Here is a 20850-nt window from a genome sequence, read left to right as displayed (position 1 = left end):
GACAAACCGACAAACAGACAAAAATTCTAAAAACTATATTTTTGGCTTCTATATCGATTATAAATCATGGATCAAGTATTCTTTTAAAAAAATATTCAATGTACAGTTTTGACTTTCCTACGATTTTATTATATGTATAGATTGTAACGTATGATAACCATAAATTTAAATTCGCTTGACATGCAAATTCGAAATTACATAGATTATTTTTCCGACCCAAATATCGACCAATAGAATTGCACCATTCGACGTCACGTGGTACAACCTACATGGTATTATACTGATAATTTTTTGAAAATTTTCTCTGGTCGTTGACGTCAAACTGACAGGTTCAATTCAATTGTGAAATTATTGGCCGACATTTGGGACGGATAAATAATCTCCCGAATACCACACGAGCTTCAAAATTATTTCGTATTTCTACTACGAAAATTGCTTCATTTTGCTCGGCACCTAAATAGTCTATGCATGTAGAGGTTACATATACTTTCAAATAAGAATATATTTTCACAATTTTTGTTTTATTTTTTCATCAAGCAACAAACACCATCACGTACTGATCACAATGGTGACAAACGCAGTGCAATTTGCAATTCTTCATATTGTTCACTTAAACAATGATTGACATTTCATGTGATCTTATCGTATCATTAAAGTGGATAACGTTGAATTTATAGCCAGCTTTAAATGGAAAGATTACAATGCATTTTACATATCTTAAAGTGGGATCTTTTATATACTTTACTAGCGACCCGCCCCGGCTTCGCACGGGTGCAATGCTGATACTAAATAGGTACACTACAGAAAAACTTTTAACGTTGTATATAAAAACATAGCGGCCCGGCCGGCCGGTACCGCCGCAAACGGTACGTCCCGCAATTTTTAAATCTGTAATATCTTCGAAAATATTCACTTAAATCATACGGTGTAAAGGGCCATATAGATCTATATTAAATGAACAATGTATTCAAGGTATTTAATTGGTTAAGGATTAATGCTGTATTGGTTAAAATCGCTTCGAAAATTAGCCATTATTTGTCGTAAAAAGTAAATGACAAAAAAAAGTTATTGTGGGTTATCCATAAGAGATAGACATATGCCATCGCGGACTTTTTTGTAGACCTTTTCAATGTGTACAATACTTAGTACATTATTTTGATAAAACTCGTAGAGTTCAACCTGCGTTTGCAATGTAAGAACAAAACAAAACAAAGCAAACGTAAGCGATAGTAAAATGTACCATTAAATTGATTATTATTTAATGTAACTTTTCTAATTTATTTCACTCAGAAATAATGTCTTCTGCTCGTGCAGAATTAGAAATCAATGTAGTAGCTCCAAAAATATTCGTTACAAACATTCTTCAAATCAAATCAAGTCTTCCTCTTTATAATTTCAGTGTATTAAAAAGGAAAAAACATTTAGAAATTTCAAAGAAACTAATTACTTACATTCACAATACCATAACTGAATAAATTAATGCACGTACCTACTATATATCTAATTGATATAGCAATTACCGCGTTAGACTCCATACCACTTAGCACTAGATGACATTCCTTGCTACTAATACGGAATGGTATTTGCATTTCCAGGTGCTATTGGTTTTTATAGCCTGAGAATTGCTTGATAGACATTAATTCAAAGTGACAAATATCGCTTGATGAATGGCGCCGTCTAGTGGGTATAGCAATCTACTATTAGATGATACGTGTAATATTCAAGACCAAATCTAGATGATACTTTCGAGGGTTCGAGGACGTATACCTATTCCGTAGTTTAACATCATTTATCACAAAAATCTAACACTAGTTCTTTTCTTCGTATTGAAATATTCTTCTGTCTTGCAATCATCAGCAAACGAAATTGACGAACCTGCATATGTTCATTATAAAGCTCGGCATTTACTTCACGCTTAATTAAGCTTAAAAATTTCTCTACAATAAACACTCAGAAAATGCTCTCAGAATAAAGTAGGTACAATAAGTAACACGAAGAAGAAATAACGCAACAACACATGAACTATACAAAAACAATAATATTTGCATCGCAATTATGTAATCATCGTAACCATAGTAACGGCTCTAATAATTAACGCCTTGCAAATAACATCCTCCGAGGATCAAAGACCTCAAATTTAACTATTTAGTACCGTTAAACTTTACGTAATCAACGTACTTCGTTTATTTATGGGCATTTAAAACCGTAAAGCTGGAGTTTTATTTCTTAAATATACATTATAAATATTTTATTTCATATTTGTCTTTACTTTTCTGTGGCTCACTTATTAACGATTATTTTTCGACCATCATAAATTTATCTTTAAATTGAACTGTATTTATACGTGCAGTGAATCTCTCTACAAACCTTTTTTGTGTCCAAAACCTCAAACATTTAAAATAACAACAATTCTCTCAATTTCTATGAGCGTGCCTGAGTTAATTAAAACTGCTTGGTAATAATAATTAATACAATATGTAGTTCACTTTTAATTTGATTATTACTAGGTACCTATTATTTAATTATTCGCGTACGGGTGTCCGAGCTATTAAATAATTTAACATGATGGTTTCGTAAATCATTACATCTCTAAGATCTTGGTTAATTATTATGATGGTTTAATAGGGGTCAGTTCCAATAAAAAAGGTATATGTTTTTTTTTTTGTAGAAAACTCTTAGAGAAGCTTCATTCTAATTATTAAACTGTTCGTAAAAACTTGCAAGATATTTCAAAAATGTTGCTTTCAAGTAGCATTTTACACGTGTTTCATAGAACAATCGCAGAGGAATTTTAACTAAGAAATTCCGCGCTTTTCTGTTTCTGTACTTGAAAGCCTTATAAACGTAGGTACTTTACCTACATCCGTGGGAGGTGGTCGTTTATATTGCAATCTGTGAATTTATGAGCCAATTAATTAATATTCATTTCCTGTCCTTTCCAGGTAAGCGGAGACACACGTAAAACGGCGTAAGTCCTAAAATTTGCATAACATAACTTGCATTGTATGAGACTTGGTGACATCATGGTGACGTCATGAGGTATGACAGATTTATGTCAAGGGCGTAATTTGGTATTTTGAATATGTTAGTTAATCTCTACTTAACATTATTGTTAAAGATATTTATTTTTGATCTGCTTGTATCATCTATCTTAATGTCCTTCAAGAAGGTTTTAAATAAACTGTGCATAGGGTGGTTATTGAGGCATGCATTTTACTTAATTTTTTCTTAAATACATTAAAATTTATTGAAACCATAGTCATCATGAGCTTATCAATAAACTTAAATGTCATATCAACCGTAGCACGTCCACAGCTGCATGTTTCTGCAACACTTCCATAATGGCCGATCACCAATTCACCAGCGACGTAAAGCAGCCATGGCTATGCGATCATAATATTAATTTGCCGATCAGTTCAATTAACGGCGTAAACTGTCTGGAAATAATACGGCCCCTGCTTCCTGAAAATTAAATTCTTTATTACACAACATACTGTAAAGTCTAATCCACGTAAGATATAATTTACAAAGACGCAATCCGCATCCAAATATTTATCTCACTAAGTGGGTCACTCACAGTTGCACCTGCGCACGAGCTAATTGCCGTGTCTAATTAGAGACATGGATTGTAAACAATACTACTATTCTCGTAAATTGTTCATTTACCAACTTCAAAAAAAGGAGGAATGCAGTCTTTTATCATATTAGCCCCTAGTTAGAAAATTCTATGTTTGTTAAAAAGTTATAATTTCAAAATAGAAAGATTGTCTATCTGACTGGGTATTTTTCGAATAATATTTACCTCCACCTAGAGCACAGCGTAAAATTTCAAGACAAGTGAGTTCATTTTTAACAGATAAAGTCCAAAATATTATACGGTTATATCCTACCTACAGATTTCATCAAATCATGAAGATTTGCTGAAGTGCCTATTAATATAGTAAATAGTTTTTGTTGATAAGATGGAATGTTGAGACACAGCTATAAGTAGAATAGAGGATCATTGACTTAAATCAACTAATAATTACTACAGAAAGCAGTATTTTACGATGATTAGTTATTCATATTGACATCTAATATTCATAAACATAGCGATTTTATGGAAGCGAAAGTGTAGAATAAAATTTAATGATTACTACAAATACAATAAAATATTATATATTCCAGTATTAAATTGCGTTTAGTTGGCAAAATGTTAAATTATTCGCATAAAGTGTAGTGGGGATCTCGTTAGTATTTACTAATTTGTGGTCTCCTAAGTTATCCTCTAAGTTTTAATAAAAATAATATTGCTGTAGCATTAGCATAAATTACCAAAATTACCAACCTTCTTTGGCCAAAAATTTTAATAAAGAAGCTTGGAAATACTACATAAATTTTATTTTGTAGCCTATATAGAGTTAATTTAATTTGTACCATGACTAAATTCAGTATTCAATGCACATTAGCTCTTAATATATGCGTTTTGTTCCGTCTCATATCTCTAGCATTTGGCACATGTGTTTTATCGGAAAATCTAATCAGCCGCGGTGTCTTTTATCAAAGCGGTCTATTTTTAACAAACGGCGGTATTCCTTTGATATAAAGCGGTTTATCGCGTGGCAATTGTTAATTATATTTCGGGAACGAAAAGAAACTCGTTTGCAATGTTATTTTAATGCAATGTGTATTCTAGTTAGTGATGTGGATTTTAAAAATATGTTGTTTTGGTTACTCTGTGTCTGGTGTGCCGCATTCGTCATGTCATTGTCGATAAAAATAATATTTGTAAAAATATTTGTTCTGACTGGTCACACCCCGTTTTCCAATTACAGCACTAGAGCGCATTATGCGGCATAATGCTACGTTGAATGTTCCATCTACAGCAACGCTTCGCACAATCGAGCACTAGAAAAAGTAATGCGCGTGAATTGATGCGTGCAATCGATTTATCGTTAGTAATTATTAATTGTTGGAAAAAATTTTAAAGCTTTCGTTTCATTGTAGTTTTTTCGAAATAATCAAAGTTAATTCAAATTGTGTTAAAAAAATAAATATAAGTATGGATGAAGGTACAAACATTGAAAAAAATGTTAATGAAATAATCAAAATCCAAATTACTTAAAATAACCGTAAATATTTTTCAACCAATTATTATGTATACCACTTTATTTACACATTAATGAGGTTATTGCTAACTCTATGAATATTTTTCTTCATGCAGGGTTTACCCCGTTTTTTGTATAGTTTACAAGGTTTTTACTGAAAATAAATAAATAAATATTTCAGGACAATTTTCACACACAGCACGATCTGATCCCATACTAAGCTTTCGCTTGTGTTATGGAAACCATATGGCTGATAAACATACATATAATTTATGTATATATATACATATATATATATATACATATATTATATAATTTTTAAATAAATACTTATATAGATAATTAACACCCAGACACAGAGCAAACATCTATGTTCATCACACAAATATTTGCCCCGGGTGGGAATCGAACCCACGACCTCTGGCTTGGAAGGCAGGGCCACTACCAACCAAGCCAACCGGTCAGTCAATATTCAGTCAGTCAGTAAATAATAAATTCGCGCTCTATTTGCTAGATAAAGTGACTAAAAATAAGCTAAAAATAGAATTTTGTCACTTTCGCCGTTCTCTAATAGAAATCTATTTGATAATTTCTACAATCCCGCCCACTATTTGACTGTCCCCCAAAATTCTCATTATACCAATCAAACGCCCACTTATTATGCGTGTCTCGTAATATCTAGTAACGGTACAAACCTATAATTCTTCGGCGACGTAAGATTGACTCACAGTGACACATCTGTTCGGTTTTATCTCAAATTCACAACACGTAGGTTCGCGTCACATTTGTAATCCGGGTTCGAGATTAGTCGCCTTTCTTTTAAGCTGTGTGTATACTCATGGGGAAAACTGTCTGCTTCACAGCTGACGTAGTTGTACACCTAGCCTTAACAATCCTTCTACTCTACAATAATATCTATTGTGTGCTTCTACGTCGTAGCATACGTGGCTTTAGAAGGGAGAAGAGTTCCTTGTAATAGTGATTAGAGGCAAATATAACTTGATGGTTCTGTACTTCTGTCGTATAATGACATTCCAAGGGGTTTGTTTGCAGATCTAAATTTAGCAATGATTCAGCATCTTAAACCTTAATATCTGGAGCTCAATCAGAAGTTCTAATCATCTTTATCATTTATCATTTTACAGTATGTTGCTCTCGTGATTCTCATTTGTAAGTATATGAAAAATAGTAAGAAAAAGTGAATACTTAGCTTTGTATTTGCTTTGTTTTCTAAATGTTACTCCAATAGCTCGTCTGGTTTCTCCCAGAATACAGATTACCTAGTGGCTAGTATCCTTTCGTTCATTCTATGTCAGATACTAACATGAAAGATTCTGGTTTTTATTTCAACAATCGTAGTGAAAGAAATTTTAATGTTATTTGCTTTAATGGATTTTATAAAACAAGCAATATTTACAAAATCGAATATGAGAGTTAATTTTCTCCGAGTAAATCATGATTATAATAGAACAATAAACTGTTTTCAATGAAAATGAAAAATTTTTTAATCGTTATTAGTCGTAGTTATTAGTCAATGTTTAGCTTGTACTGATAATAATTGATTCTTTTTTGCAAACATTTTCAGTAGCTATGTAAAATTCGTAATTTAATAGTCTCTTCATAATTATTTTTATCGTTATATCTTTACCCAGTATCTTGATTGCAAATAAAATTGTCAGTGTTATCGCTTATCGAAATCATTCTGAAGTACCTAAATGTTATTTTTCTTTAAAAAAAATTAGGTCAAAAGTGCATTCTTCCCGCATCGATGCGTCGATAGTGATATAATTGATCGTATCTTAATAAAATATCGATTTACTAAAAATAAAATCGACAAGCTCAAATCGTACTGATCAGATGCCTCTAATTGATTTCTGATAAGATTTTGCGATAAATATTGTACCGGGTATCGAAACAAATGATAAATGAGTATGAAGTTTGTCTTTTTAGGGTTCCGTACAAAAACGGTGAAAGCAAATTAAATCTAACTAATAATTTGGATATAATTATCAAATATCAATCAAAGTAACGTGCAACATGCAGTAGATAGTGCTGTTTGATGATTCTTCCTATAGTATAGGATAGGTAATGGTATAGGACCTATACCATTACCTTTCCTATACGATACCTTCTTTTGTATTATATTTACATATGCATATATTTTTATATAAAAAGGCCACAAACATACAAAAATACATTCAGTATATTACATAAGTATCAATAAATAATAAGATTTCAAATCCCACAACTAGGTAAGTAGTAACAAAGTCAGTGAATATATGTCAGTAACGTAACGAAAAATAGCAAAAGTAGGGCTTATGATATCTTATCATATACGTGATAACAGATAAGCGGCTTACACAATTAACAGGCATTAGGAAACATGTAAACAATCTCTCTGCTTCTTCCTCGTACTTTCTTAACGTTTCATTTTAACACAACTTATAATTGGAAAATTTTGCATGAAGATGCGTTTCTCTATAATGAAAAGTCTTATAGGAGTTTTACTACTACTGCATTTGTTAACTATTAACTGCAAACTTTGCAAACTGTTAACTGTCTGAAAATTTTTATAAATGTAAAAAATAACAAATTCAATTCATAGTTAACAATATTTAAATTAATAACTGCGAACGGAGGACCTATTTCCAGTCGGTTGAAAAGATTATTGGAATATTAATTAAGTAGGTATTTTGATATTTCAAATCATAATATTATTGATTTCGTAAATGTCCCCTAGACAAGGCTATTAAAAGGTGAATAACCTCACAACGCCCTCAAGCAAGAGCATAATATTTCGTAATATGTATTAATAAAATATGAATATTTGACCTCGTTATCAATACAAATGCGAAACTAGAGCATGACTCAATGCAGGCTTTCTTTACTCAGATAAGAGAGAGCATTTACTACCTGTTTATTTTAATTTACCAAATAAATTTCATTACATTCTCGAAAATTTATTAGCGTACATTTTGCATAGAAACTACTTAATCTGAATTTAAAAATGGTGCCAGAATGAATATTTCTTTTCATAATTTCTTTTATCATAAACATTATTTTAAAAAATACGATGCAATGAATATAAATGAGAAATCTGAAGATTTAAGCCGGTCAAAAGTAGGTTGCAATATATCAACTGTCTCAAAAATAATTCAATATAATATAAACAAACCTTTCAACGTACACCTATTCAAGTGACAAAACATAACGGTCAAGGGAATCTGCGATGCCCCGTTTTCAGAAAAATGTTCGACATACAATCGCATATTCATGCCATGGCATTTTAGTCACAAAGCAATTAAGATATGAATCAAATTGCTTATTTGATATAGATTGGTTTGAATTATTTAACATTGTTGACATAACAATGTCACTGTACATTCTGGTGTATCTACATCAAGAAGCTTATATCTAATACACTGGAGATTGCACTATGACCATTAACTTGTCACAAGAAAATATAACCTTGAATGACGTCAGTGTTGTTTTTTGTCTCTTTCTGTGGGTGACCACACTGGTTTGTATATTCAGGATTTTTCGAAATAAAAAAAACTAAAAATCATGGTCTATAAATAATAACGACATATATTTTTAACAGTATTTATATTATAATATTACTGGTCAACTTACATGAATAATTATCATCTCTATAGGTACATACCATTTTAATTGGTAGAGAATGATAGTTTTAAATAACGCTTGATAACTTTTGATCTCATACTACGATTTTTTAATTAAAATGAGTGCTACATACATTAAAACATCGTTTTGGTTACTCAAGCTTCAGTCTAAAACTTTTCAATATTCCAAAGGGAGAGTTGCATCGCTAGTGTTGATGTGTGGTAACGATATTACAGTTCTCAGAAATTCGTATGTCTTTCAGGAGCTGTACTTACGGTTACTAATGGTTTCATGGTGGTTTATTATCATATAATTAAAATTACTTTATCAGTTGAGACGCAGTAACAAGAATGTGGTAAATAAAAAGGTATAGCACTTTTCAAAAGGTATTTTTTTTCTGGACCGTAATCCTCAGGCTTAAAATGCAAACTGCATATTCTGGCATGTTGATAAATTTTACCCTTGATAGGCACTATGGACAGCCATTTATTTCTTTTTATTTCATTTTCGGAAAGCTGAAATACGTAAAAAAGTAAGTAAAAAAGTATAAATTTCAATGTAAAAAAGAACAAACCACAATATGTGAGTGCAATACCGATGTCGTGTGTTGTTTCATTACTAGTATAAAAAATTTTAAAATGGTGTTCTAAATGTTCATCATAATATTGTTTAGCAATATATTATCGTCGCTATCCGTAAAAACCCATCATCATGGTTACCTTACTTGTTAAATTTGTTTGTTGAAAACTTGTTGAAAAATGATGAAAGTATTAGGAAAAGAACTTATTTAACATGATTGCTTAGTAAAATGATGATAAATTTGACGATTTTTGCCATTAAAATGATTCTAAACAGGTAAATGCATGAGTATTGAGGAATATTGTAAATAACGTTAATATACACTTGCCTGTGAAATTATAGGCCAGAATTTGGTGTCCAAAAACTTCTGCAATTTTTCACAATGCAATACATTATTAATATTCGGAAAATATTTATTAAATACGCAACAATATTAACTTAAATATTCGAAGCGACGCAATTTTTTTGACACTTATGCCATATTGTCAAAGTGAGAGTTGCTACAATTTTATTATGGTAACTACCCATAATCAGGGAATATTGGTTTTGTAATAATTGGTTCAGATACATATTTTATTTAGCATAAATAATAATTGTCTCATCCAACAATGCTTCTGAATGACGTTGTTGGCAATTTATCAACAAACTCATGTACAAAAACTAACCTTTTGCACAGAATATTACAGCATACATAGTAGCCTTGGGAAAACTTCGTATTAACAGTGGCAATACCAAGTTAGGTGTGAAAGTGATAGAACACAACAATTTTCTTGTTACACGTCAAATGTTCATACCGAAATCTCCAGTGTATAAGATATAAGCTTCTTGATCTACATACTACATATTATATATAACATTCAAGTGAACGTTATGTGTTGGAGATAAGGTATATTTTACAATACCACACTGCATTTTATGAACTAGACGAGATGAATTTTGCATATATATTACTAATTCGTGTACCAAGAATTCTTACACAGAATAATAAATGGCCGTAAACCTATATAAGGCTAGAACTACTAACAATTTATTCGTTTATGCGAGATAAATACGAAACGGCGAAGCATGCATAGGATACAATCAGTTTCATTCGATACATATTATTATATTACTTTATTGAATACAATTTTAAATGCATCTTCAAAATAATTCCTTGATTATGATAGGATCTTAATTTTTAACGGACTCGCTTATACTCGCTTGCATAGGCTCTACCTAAGCTAATGTAACAAGTTTTCCTTCTACACTAAAATTTGATATGAGAGGGTTACGATTAAATCAAAAATGTGACAAAATGAAGCCTCATGAAGTAAATTCAACGCATTTGTTTCTCTTCTCAATGGGCAAGAATCAAACCACACATCACTAACTAGGTATAAGAACGAAATACCAACTAGTTAAATTATTAAAATAATATAAATTACTAGCGGTCCGCCCCGGCTTCGCCCGTGGTACATATGAAAAATAGATGTTGGCCGATTCTCAGACTTACCCGATATGCACAGAAAATTTCATGAGAATCGGTCCACCCGTTTCGGAGGAGTATGCAGACTAACATTGTGACACGAGAATTTTATATATAAGATTTCCTTATAAATAGGCGTTTTTCCTCTAACCATATGCAGCCAAAGCAGACTTCGTACAAACCTTTAATTCCTAGGTACAGGGAACGGTATGAATGCCTTGTTCAGTCCCAGTGAAAGGTCCAGAGATTTATAGCACAAGTGTAACAGATTGTACGATAGCACAACGGGCCCTTTGTCTTGATACAGGACCGCTTACCTACTTTCCTTCCTGCGAACAGAATTACTGTTAAGCTTGGTGAAAATTTCTTGGAGGTTATCGTGTGGAATTTATAAGATCAAACAATCTTATATTGCTATAAATATAGTTTAATATAAATATATACTTAATTACTTACTGATGATAATAAATTATCACATTTGGAAAAAGCTTTTCGTAAATACTTCTTGAGCTTACTCTCCGAGACTATGTAATAATTTGCACAAATGATAGGATACCTACCTTATTTATTATTGTGCGTGTATCAAATGTGTATATATTTCAGATATTCTGTGAAAGTACCTATTCTGTTTTATCCAAACTTCGTAAAAATACTTTGAAAACATTTTAAATAAATGTACGAAGCAATTGTAAATAATTTAGGTGAATTTGTGTCCTTCGATAAAACAGACCAGACTTTACAAGAAATACGATATCTGTACAAACACACTATTATTAAAAATGCATTAACATACACAAACACCGAATATCAAACAATTTAAACAGATGCATTTGTGAATGAGTAATCGTCAGACAGCCTTGAATTTTATGGGTCATGTAATGAAAATATATATGATCGCAAGGTATAACGTGACTTATACTTATATAAGTAATTTGTATGATTTTAGTAAACGGGAATTCATTCCTATATTTTTGACCTATATAATACTAGCGGTTCGCCCCGGATTCGCCCGTGGTACCTACATGTTTACGTTTTTTTTCATAAAAACTATCCTATCTCTCAAGTTGGATCGAACTGCACATGGTGTGCGAATTTTATTATAATCGGTTAAGTGGTTTAGGAGTCCATTGAGGACAAACATTGTGACACGAGATTTATATATATTAAGATTATGTGCCTATATAACCGTTTATACAGTCTAACTTAATAAGGAATAAGGAAGAGGCGATTGGGGCATTATATCAATTCATTAAAATACTATAAAAATACAAATTAATTATCACTTAACTGGTAGCAATAAATCGTTGACAACATAAAAAGTAGTCTATTTGTTTCATTAACAGGATAGCCTAAAGCTTCTTCATGCTTTAATAAATCTTCGTTACCAATAATTCAACTTGTAAGTGACAGTGTTAACAGGGAGAGATCAATATAAAGCAATTCTTTAATTTACAAGCCACAAAAAGTATTGCGTCACAAATTATCTCCAAAACTGCCTTTGATTCGCCATACGACATGATTCATCTCTCTTTTCATGATGATGATAGCGTATAGACTTATATAGACATATTATTGTTAATGAATTTAGTCACTATCTTATTTACATAAGCGCCATATCTGGCATGTAATATTCGACTACATGGAGGTTTATGTTCGTAATCTTAACATAATCTTGCCACCTGGATCTTGAGAAAACACAAATTAAAAATAAATAAGTTCAATGGAAACGCGGTAACAGTTCTGAAATCTGAACATTTACCAACCAGTTCCATAACGGTTAACGCATACCTTCAGTTATAGATTCAGTTATCCAGTTATATATTTCGTGGTATTGTTTATTTTCCATTACTTACGTATCCACTTTCAAAATACTTTTAAACCGACCTTTATGTGACATTTAGCGAGCATACCGATTAATTACCTGGTTAAACTTGTAATAAATAAACTATTATTCCATAACCAGTCTCGTTCTAGAATACAGTTCCATTGACCTAATTATTTTTTAATTTTAACAAAACGCCATCTTGCAACGTAGGTCAGTTTTTATTTTAATTAACATTCGTGTGTTATTTAACCGGTAACAAACGAGCTGATTGATCACTCGAATTAAAACATGTTAAACAAAAAAACATTATAAAACTTTTAAGTAAGTACATAAAAAGCTTTCCGCCCGCGGCTTTGCCCCCTCTGTATTAAACTAAGAAATTATATACTATAACCTTCCTCGAGTACAACTCTATCTATTTAAAAAAACCGGCCAAGTGCGAGTCGGGCTCGCGCACAAAGGGTTCCGTAGCAGCAAATATAATAAATTACAGTTAAATCAACCTATCTCAAAAACTATAAGAGATACTTTGATCAAACCAAAAATCGTTGAAAGAGTTAATTAGCATGCATCACCTCTATTTTTTTTAGAATTTTATACCCCGTAGTTATAAAAATAGAGGGGGGGGGACATACTTTTTACGACTTTGAGAGCTGATATCTCAAAAACCGTTCACTTTAAGAAAAATGTTTTTTAGAAAACTTTATATCATTTTAAAAGACCTTTCCATTGATACCCCACACGGGTATGTACATCGAAAAAAAAAATTTCATCCCTCAGTTACATGTATGGGGGGCCCCACCCCCAATTCTTTTTTTTACTATTTAGTGTCATATTTTTGTAGCGGTTCATACAACACATATTCCCATCAAATTTCATCACTGTAGTACTTATAGTTTCCGAGTAAATCGGCTGTGACAGACGGACAGACGGACAGACGGACAGACGGACATGACGAAACTATAAGGGTTCCGTTTTTGCCATTTTGGCTACGGAACCCTAAAAAGGGAATCAAAGTCCGTTGCGTGATTTTGAAGTCCTAAACATACGGGACAAACAGCTAGAAATAACATTGTAATCATAATTCTATGTAGAGATGAAACACTTTCTTCGTGGATTTGATTCCCGGTAAGATATTTCAGTTGAATATTATTGAAATCGTGAAATCGATTAGCGGAAGGGATATTAAATGTATTGGGAATTACTGGGTGTGAAATATAGGTTGGATGTTAATAGAAATGATCCTACTGTGATTCTTTTAGATGTTGCGTGTTAGAAAACTATTGTGTTGTAAACATTGAGATTTTCTCATGCCTTTTTGTTCATAAAAAAAACATACAAAAAATTATATTAGGTAATAACAAAAGTGTAAAATTGTAAAGTGCATCGGGTGATAGTTGCAATAAAATATATAAATGCTATTAGGTATGAGAATAAAATAAAATAAAATAGAAAAAAAATTTTCGAAAACACCCTCCATAATTAATTACCGTAAGACAATAAATACTCATATACATCCAAAGCTAAACGTAGCAAGACACATTCACTATGAAAACAAGATAATGTTCTAGAAAATGTATTTAAATAAAATATTAAATAAACAAACAGCACCATGTGGTATTCACGGTATCGCAATGGCGGAAAATCGATTGAATTATATCACCGGATGTAATCTGAAATGGAGCGAACGGTAATATTATATTATTGATAATGATGAAAACACAGATCTTGTTTATCTTCGTTTTCATAGAATTATCTTTAAATAGGTATTATATACATTTGTTTATATACGATTTCTTAATTTTGACTCTACCTCGGATAAGGTTCTTAAAGGTAAAATAAATAAATAAATAAATCCGGATCAACCATTACACAATATCTATTTGAAAATATCATTGTAAATTTTAGTGGAATTCATAAAATATATTCCTAAGATAGTCATGAAATCTATGACTCTGAATGACTGTTGTTCATTCATGGTAAATAAATAATCTATTACTATATAAAACTATTATCAAGCATATTATTAAGATATCATAAATATTGACCATATCGGTAAGACACCAAAACGCTAAATCGTGTGGGTGTAATGACTTCCATCTATGGGTCAATAGATCTTGAATTAGGTTGTAAATATTTGTAAAAGGTTACGTTCATTTCGTCAAATATTTACGTTTTTTAAATACCATTTACATAAATAAATATGAAAATCCTTAATAATGAGTTATTTTTTTTTATTTTAGTAGAAATAAAACGTAACCACAGATCAATAATAGTTACTGACAGGACGTAACAGTCAGTGAAAATTCTTTCACTTTAAATTGATATTTTTATTACTTAACATTTATTAAATCACAATTTAATATAATATTGCTTACAATAAGCATGTGCTGCCGAATTTCGGAATGTAAAAATATAATTTTGTAGGTATGTCAACGAATCCAGGACAAACAAAATTAATTTTAATAGGTTAACTGAAAAAAAATCTCGTGTTCTTCAATTTTGCACCTTATACACTTCATAAGGTTAATTTTGTTGATATAGTTCTATACTTCTAACATTAAATATTCTACATATATTTATATTTTATCAGATCGTTCATAGCCAGGTGAAGATAGATGACTTATTAGCTACACGTGTTCATAAATCAATTTGCTCTAACAATTTTTTTTTAATTAATAATTTATTTAAATTATACTACTACTATTGAATAATAGTGACCCATTTACTTTACATAATAATAGTCCTTATACAATGTTGCCCTAGTTTAAATATTTTACAAGAGGTTAAACAAATACACACACGTAACAGATTACCTATATTATTTAAAAAAATTACAATTATAGTTATTTTACATTCTTTGTTTACAGAAAAACGGCACATAATCGTTATATACCGTTATCAAAGATCCTTTAATGGCTATTAATATATTTAAAAGAACGGTTTAATATAAAAGGCTCTTCATTATAGTATTCTATTCATGAACTAAAGCTAGTTAAAATTTAGTATAGCTTTCTAGTTCAATGTACGATTAATCTAGTGCACATTTAAATAGATTAGAGTCGTGTTCATTACAATAACATAACACTATTTTAGACTAGCCTATACGTTGTACGTACAAGAATAACAATTGAATTGTTTTGAAATTAAAACACGAATATTTAAACCAATCAAAATCGATGATTTTTTTAAATGGATGACGGTAGTTTTTATTTTTTATATCGTCATATACTCTCTGTCTAGCTGTATTTTGACTGGGTAGCGCCGATTAAATCCAAGTTAAATAATAAATGTTAACAATTCTAAGATTTATGTGTAGGTACCTATTTTTATTATCAGGTAAGATGGTCAATTCCATTACCTAGGTAACTAATACTAACAACTTACAAACTGAAACGAATCTAGAGATACTTCGTATATCGGAAAATTATGTTGGAGCTATGGATAGCACACCCATGCTGGTTCTCTTTATATACTATGCTGATAACAAGAAAACATTACGCTCCATATTGAGTAGTCGGATAAAATACCATTGAAAACTTACCTCAGTCAATGCCAATTAACTTATCGTAATATGCAAATATCGGATGACAAAGTAATAGTTTACACACATTGCCTAGGGCTCTATAATCAGTTATGCAAATAACTATTGTAATCAAAATGCTAAATAAAACACGCTTTAATCATTTTTTACTCGATGATTTATGTTTAAAAATGTTGTATAATTAAAAGGCAATCAGTCTATAAAAGGACGCTAAAAGGCCGTTATTTTAATCTACATTGAGTAAGTCCGTAAAATTAAAAACACATTTTCAACAACAACAAGTTACCTCTTTCTCTTCAATAAAAAAAATGAAATATTTCAATCACTATAAAAAAATATGGGAATATGAATTTAAGCACCTTTGATTGGTTGGATAATTTCAACCAATCGCGTAACTCGAAAAATGACATCTAGCGGGGCAGAAGCACAAACTCTGTTCTCCCATTGGCGGAACAAATACACGTGCCATGTATCTGTCAAATTCGCTGAAAACAACATAAATCGTTCTAAACATTGCGGGAACTTAAGAACACAAGTCCATTCAATACAATTTATAACCCACTGCCACAATTACAGGGCAAACTTTCCCCGAAACCGATTCCTCGTATGCACAATAAATTAGAGTTCCCTGAACAGCATACGAGAGCTTTTAATGCCGCTAATTACTTTTATTGTTCTCTATTCGATGCTCGTAAAAATGTTTTAACGTCGGCGACTTAAATTAATTTACGAGAACCGTTCAGACGAGGTTACTAGGTTTCAAGGTTCTTTTGGGTATCTTTATCGCGAAATATGCTAGTGTTATGTGATCGAGGAAATTAAAATTCAATCTCGTAAATGGACTGTCATATTACGAGCACAGATAAAAATAAATATATTTTTTGCGCATATATAACGACTTTTTTATTAATCAATGTATTGTCAATGGAATTTGTACATTTATGTATATCACAATATAGATTTTAGTGAATTGAATTAAGCCTCGTTTTGCGAGTTTATCAAAACTTTGATACTTTTGTTTATGGATATTTAAAATGTGGAAGTGGAACAAGGGATTTATTTCATTATGGCTTAGTTGGAGCAGAAATGAAACTACAATGGGCGAAGATGGAGCTGGATGTCCACAGATTATTCAAGTCAATTAATTCAATTTATTCATTTTTGTATCATTTGTAATCCGGGCTTGAAGGCTTGACAGTTGAACTTATTCCCTGACAAGACTTTCAGACAGTTACTTTGTAATTGGCCCACAAGGCATAAACATCTGACATGTACGATATATTATAATCAGACCCTGACCATATGCATTTTACATGTGACGATAAATCGAATACGTTGGAATGTCGTATATCTTAAAATTATTTACATTTCAAATGAGATGCCGTTCTTCACCTTGACTTTAGCAAAACCGATGTATACTACATAATATATTTGTGGGACCTGTCTATTTATCGCTAATTATCATGTATTATTTAAATTGGTGGCGCTGTGTGTGACATAATTAAAAGCGAGTGCGTGATAAAAAAAAATACTTGTCTATTTCTGAATTGATTGAACATCTATTTACGTTTTGTTAACATTACGTGTGAACGTGTCGAATCTCGGAAGCTAATTTTAATTGAAAATCGTTAAGTGACAATATACACGACATTAGAATAAATTATTTCCTAAAAAAAACGTGCACTTCAATATAATATATTTATTATTATGTTTCTCATTTCCATAATACTCGGGTACCACCAGAAGGACAGTACCCGGATCTTTGGAAGGCTTACGTGGGGACACGGATCCAACACGCAGAGGCCCTTTTGTGTTGTGGGACACCAGCCGCAGCCTGCCCATGACTGCACTATATAGTCCGTTTTCTTATGGGCATGCTTGTATGGAAAGGTATACATTTTTGAGTAAAGCAATGAAATTTGGTTCGAATGTTGTACTCGTCCACCTAAGCCCAAATCGCCTGGTAGCCAGTGTCTACTCCCCGGCAGAAGGGAGGGAGGGGGGGTTATAGAACAGAGCGCCCGGCGCTCGGAAAAAAAATTCTGGCGGATTCATTTGGCCCTTTGAGTCGAGTTTGGTGTCGTTATCAGGTAACTAGATGATGCCCAATTCATTCCCCATACCAGTTTTTTAGGGTTCCCTAGCAAAATATGTCACAATCTTTAAAATAATAAACTTTTGGCAGTGGCAAAATCCAAACAAACCAGTATATTTTTATATTTTTGTATCAAACTTGGTTTATATAAAATACTGTCTGAAAGCCCATTTTATGCAGATTATAAAAACATTAACATGTAACATATATCTTACCATTTTCAATGTGAAATAAATTATAGAAAGTACAGGAACGTTCGTCAGCGCAGCGTAGGGGACGGCTAATAGACCCGAAAAATAAGCAATAACATAAAACAAAAAACAATCAAGTGCGAGTCTGACTCGCCCATCGAGTGTTTCGTACTTATTTGTCCTATACCATGTTATCTTGTCTGGTAGGACCTGGTTAACTAATACACACACACACACTTTCGTCTTTATAATATTAGTGTGATTTTTAATCATCTTTAAATTATAAATGAAGTCAGGTAACATTGTTAAAAATATAGATATATAATAACAGAACGTTTTTGTATTAATAATAATGACAACCACCTCCACAATTACATAATTCGGTACATTTGAGCTGGCGTATAAAACACTTCAATCTGGAATTGCAAGATTTCACGCACCGACATCTTATCAATTCAAAGCTTCTCTTTTCTTTTTATTTCAGATGGGCAAGGAATATTTTTATTTTTTTAGGTCCCTAAATATATACAGCCTGTAAAACTGCCCTTAAGGTGTGTTGTTTAAGGGCAGCTTCTGTGGGAGGCAAATTTTCGATTTGCCTGTTCGTTTTTGTTAAAAATTTGTTTGCGATCCTCATTTACTGTCACAGCGGGGAACAATGTGAAAAATAAACATGTACTTATAATAATTATAAAAAAATATAAGTTCTGGATAAGAGTATCCTTAAAATATCGTGACCGTCCTTACCTATCATGCATTGTAATCACAAACTTTTCAATTTCACTGTCTGCATATTTGCCACTGTAAAGTGCTTCAAATCCTCGTGTGCCATTCGGATATGCCTTCCATACCTCAAATGCGTGTGTACCTATAGTTCTTTTAGACCTTCTAGCTTTGGAACACACGATATAGTAGTAGTAGCCAAAATAATGTTAAGAACAGTCGACAGATATGGCTAGTACAGAATATCATGTATTCCAAGCTAAAAAGTCTAAAAGAACTATAGGTACACATGCATTTGAGGTATGGAAGGCATATCCGAATGGCACACGAGGATTTGAAGCACTTTACAGTGACAAATATGCAGACAGTGAAATTGAAAAGTTTGTGATTACAATGCATGGTAGGTAAGGACGGTCACGATATTTTAAGGATACTCTTATCCAGAACTTATATTTTTTTTATAATTATTATAAGTACAGGTTTATTTTTCACATTGTGCCCCGCTGTGACAGTAAGTGAGGATCGCAAACAAATTTTTAACAAAAACGGACAGGCAAATCGAAAAAATGCCTCCCACAGAAGCTGCCCTTAAACAACACACCTTTAGGGCAGTTTTACAGGCTGTATATATTTAGGACCCTAAAAAATTCAAAATATTCCTTGCCCATCTGAAATAAAAAGAAAAGAGAAGCTTTGAATTGATAAGATATCGGTGCGTGAAATCTTGCAATTCCAGATTGAAGTGTTTTATACGCCAGCTCAAATGTACCGAATTATGTAATTGTGGAGGTGGTTGTCATTATTATTAATACAAAAACGTTCTATTATTATATATCTTTATTTTTAACCATGTTACCAGACTTCATTTATAATTTAAAGATGATTAAAAATCACACTAATATTATAAAGACGAAAGTGTGTGTGTATCAGTTAACCAGGTCCTACCAGACAAGATAACATGGTATAGGACAAATAAGTACGAAACACTCGATGGGCGAGTTAGACTCGCACTTGATTGGTTTTTGTTTTATGTTATTGCTTATTTTTCGGGTCTATTAGCCGTCCCCTACGCTGCGCTGACGAACGTTCCTGTACTTTCTATAATTTATTTCACATTGAAAATGATAAGATATATGTTACATGTTAATGTTTTTATAATCTGCATGAAATGGCCTTTCAGACAGTATTTTTTTATAAACCAAGTTTCATACAAAAATATAAAAATATACTGGTTTGTTTGGATTTTGCCACTGCCAAAAGTTTATTATTTTAAAGATTGTGACATATTTTGCTAGGGAACCCTAAAAAACTGGTATGGGGAATGAATTGGGCATCATCTAGTTACCTGATAACGACACCAAACTCGACTCAAAGGGCCAAATGAATCCGCCAGAATTTTTTTTCCGAGCGCCGGGCGCTCTGTTCTATAACCCCCCCTCCCTCCCTTCTGCCGGGGAGTAGACACTGGCTACCAGGCGATTTGGGCTCAGGTGGACGAGTACAACATTCGTACCAAATGGCATTGCTTTACTCAAAAATGTATACCTTTTCCCATAAGAAAACGGACTAATAGAGATACAGCCCTGGGCAGTCCGCGGCCGATGTAGGACTATTGCAGGGTATGGAAATTTAATGATTGGGCTATGGATTGGGATGCTAAATGGACTGGTACTGAGGACTATGGGAAACTATGGCACCTGCCTTTCTACTAAAAGAA

The 20850-nt window shown here is 32.1% G+C and overlaps 1 protein-coding gene and 1 non-coding gene across 2 annotated transcripts in view; one reads left to right on the top strand and one right to left on the bottom strand.

The window, feature by feature from the left end:
* Positions 1 to 20850, top strand: part of LOC149484360 (uncharacterized) — a 100581-nt gene that overhangs the window by 32498 nt on the left and 47233 nt on the right. The gene's annotated exons all lie outside the window — the stretch shown is intronic.
* Positions 1881 to 1950, bottom strand: LOC149484363 (small nucleolar RNA SNORD36). Its single transcript, XR_016316333.1, has one exon. It is a non-coding gene; the product is annotated as a small nucleolar RNA SNORD36 (small nucleolar RNA).

The sequence above is a fragment of the Colias philodice genome, chromosome 11, assembly GCF_061535455.1.
Source record: "Colias philodice isolate Cphi_HAF_F1 chromosome 11, ilColPhil1 Martin Lab GWU primary, whole genome shotgun sequence".
NCBI lineage: Eukaryota > Metazoa > Arthropoda > Insecta > Lepidoptera > Pieridae > Colias > Colias philodice.
Note: the sequence above shows the minus strand (reverse complement) of the source record. Positions and strands in the feature narration are given on the sequence as shown.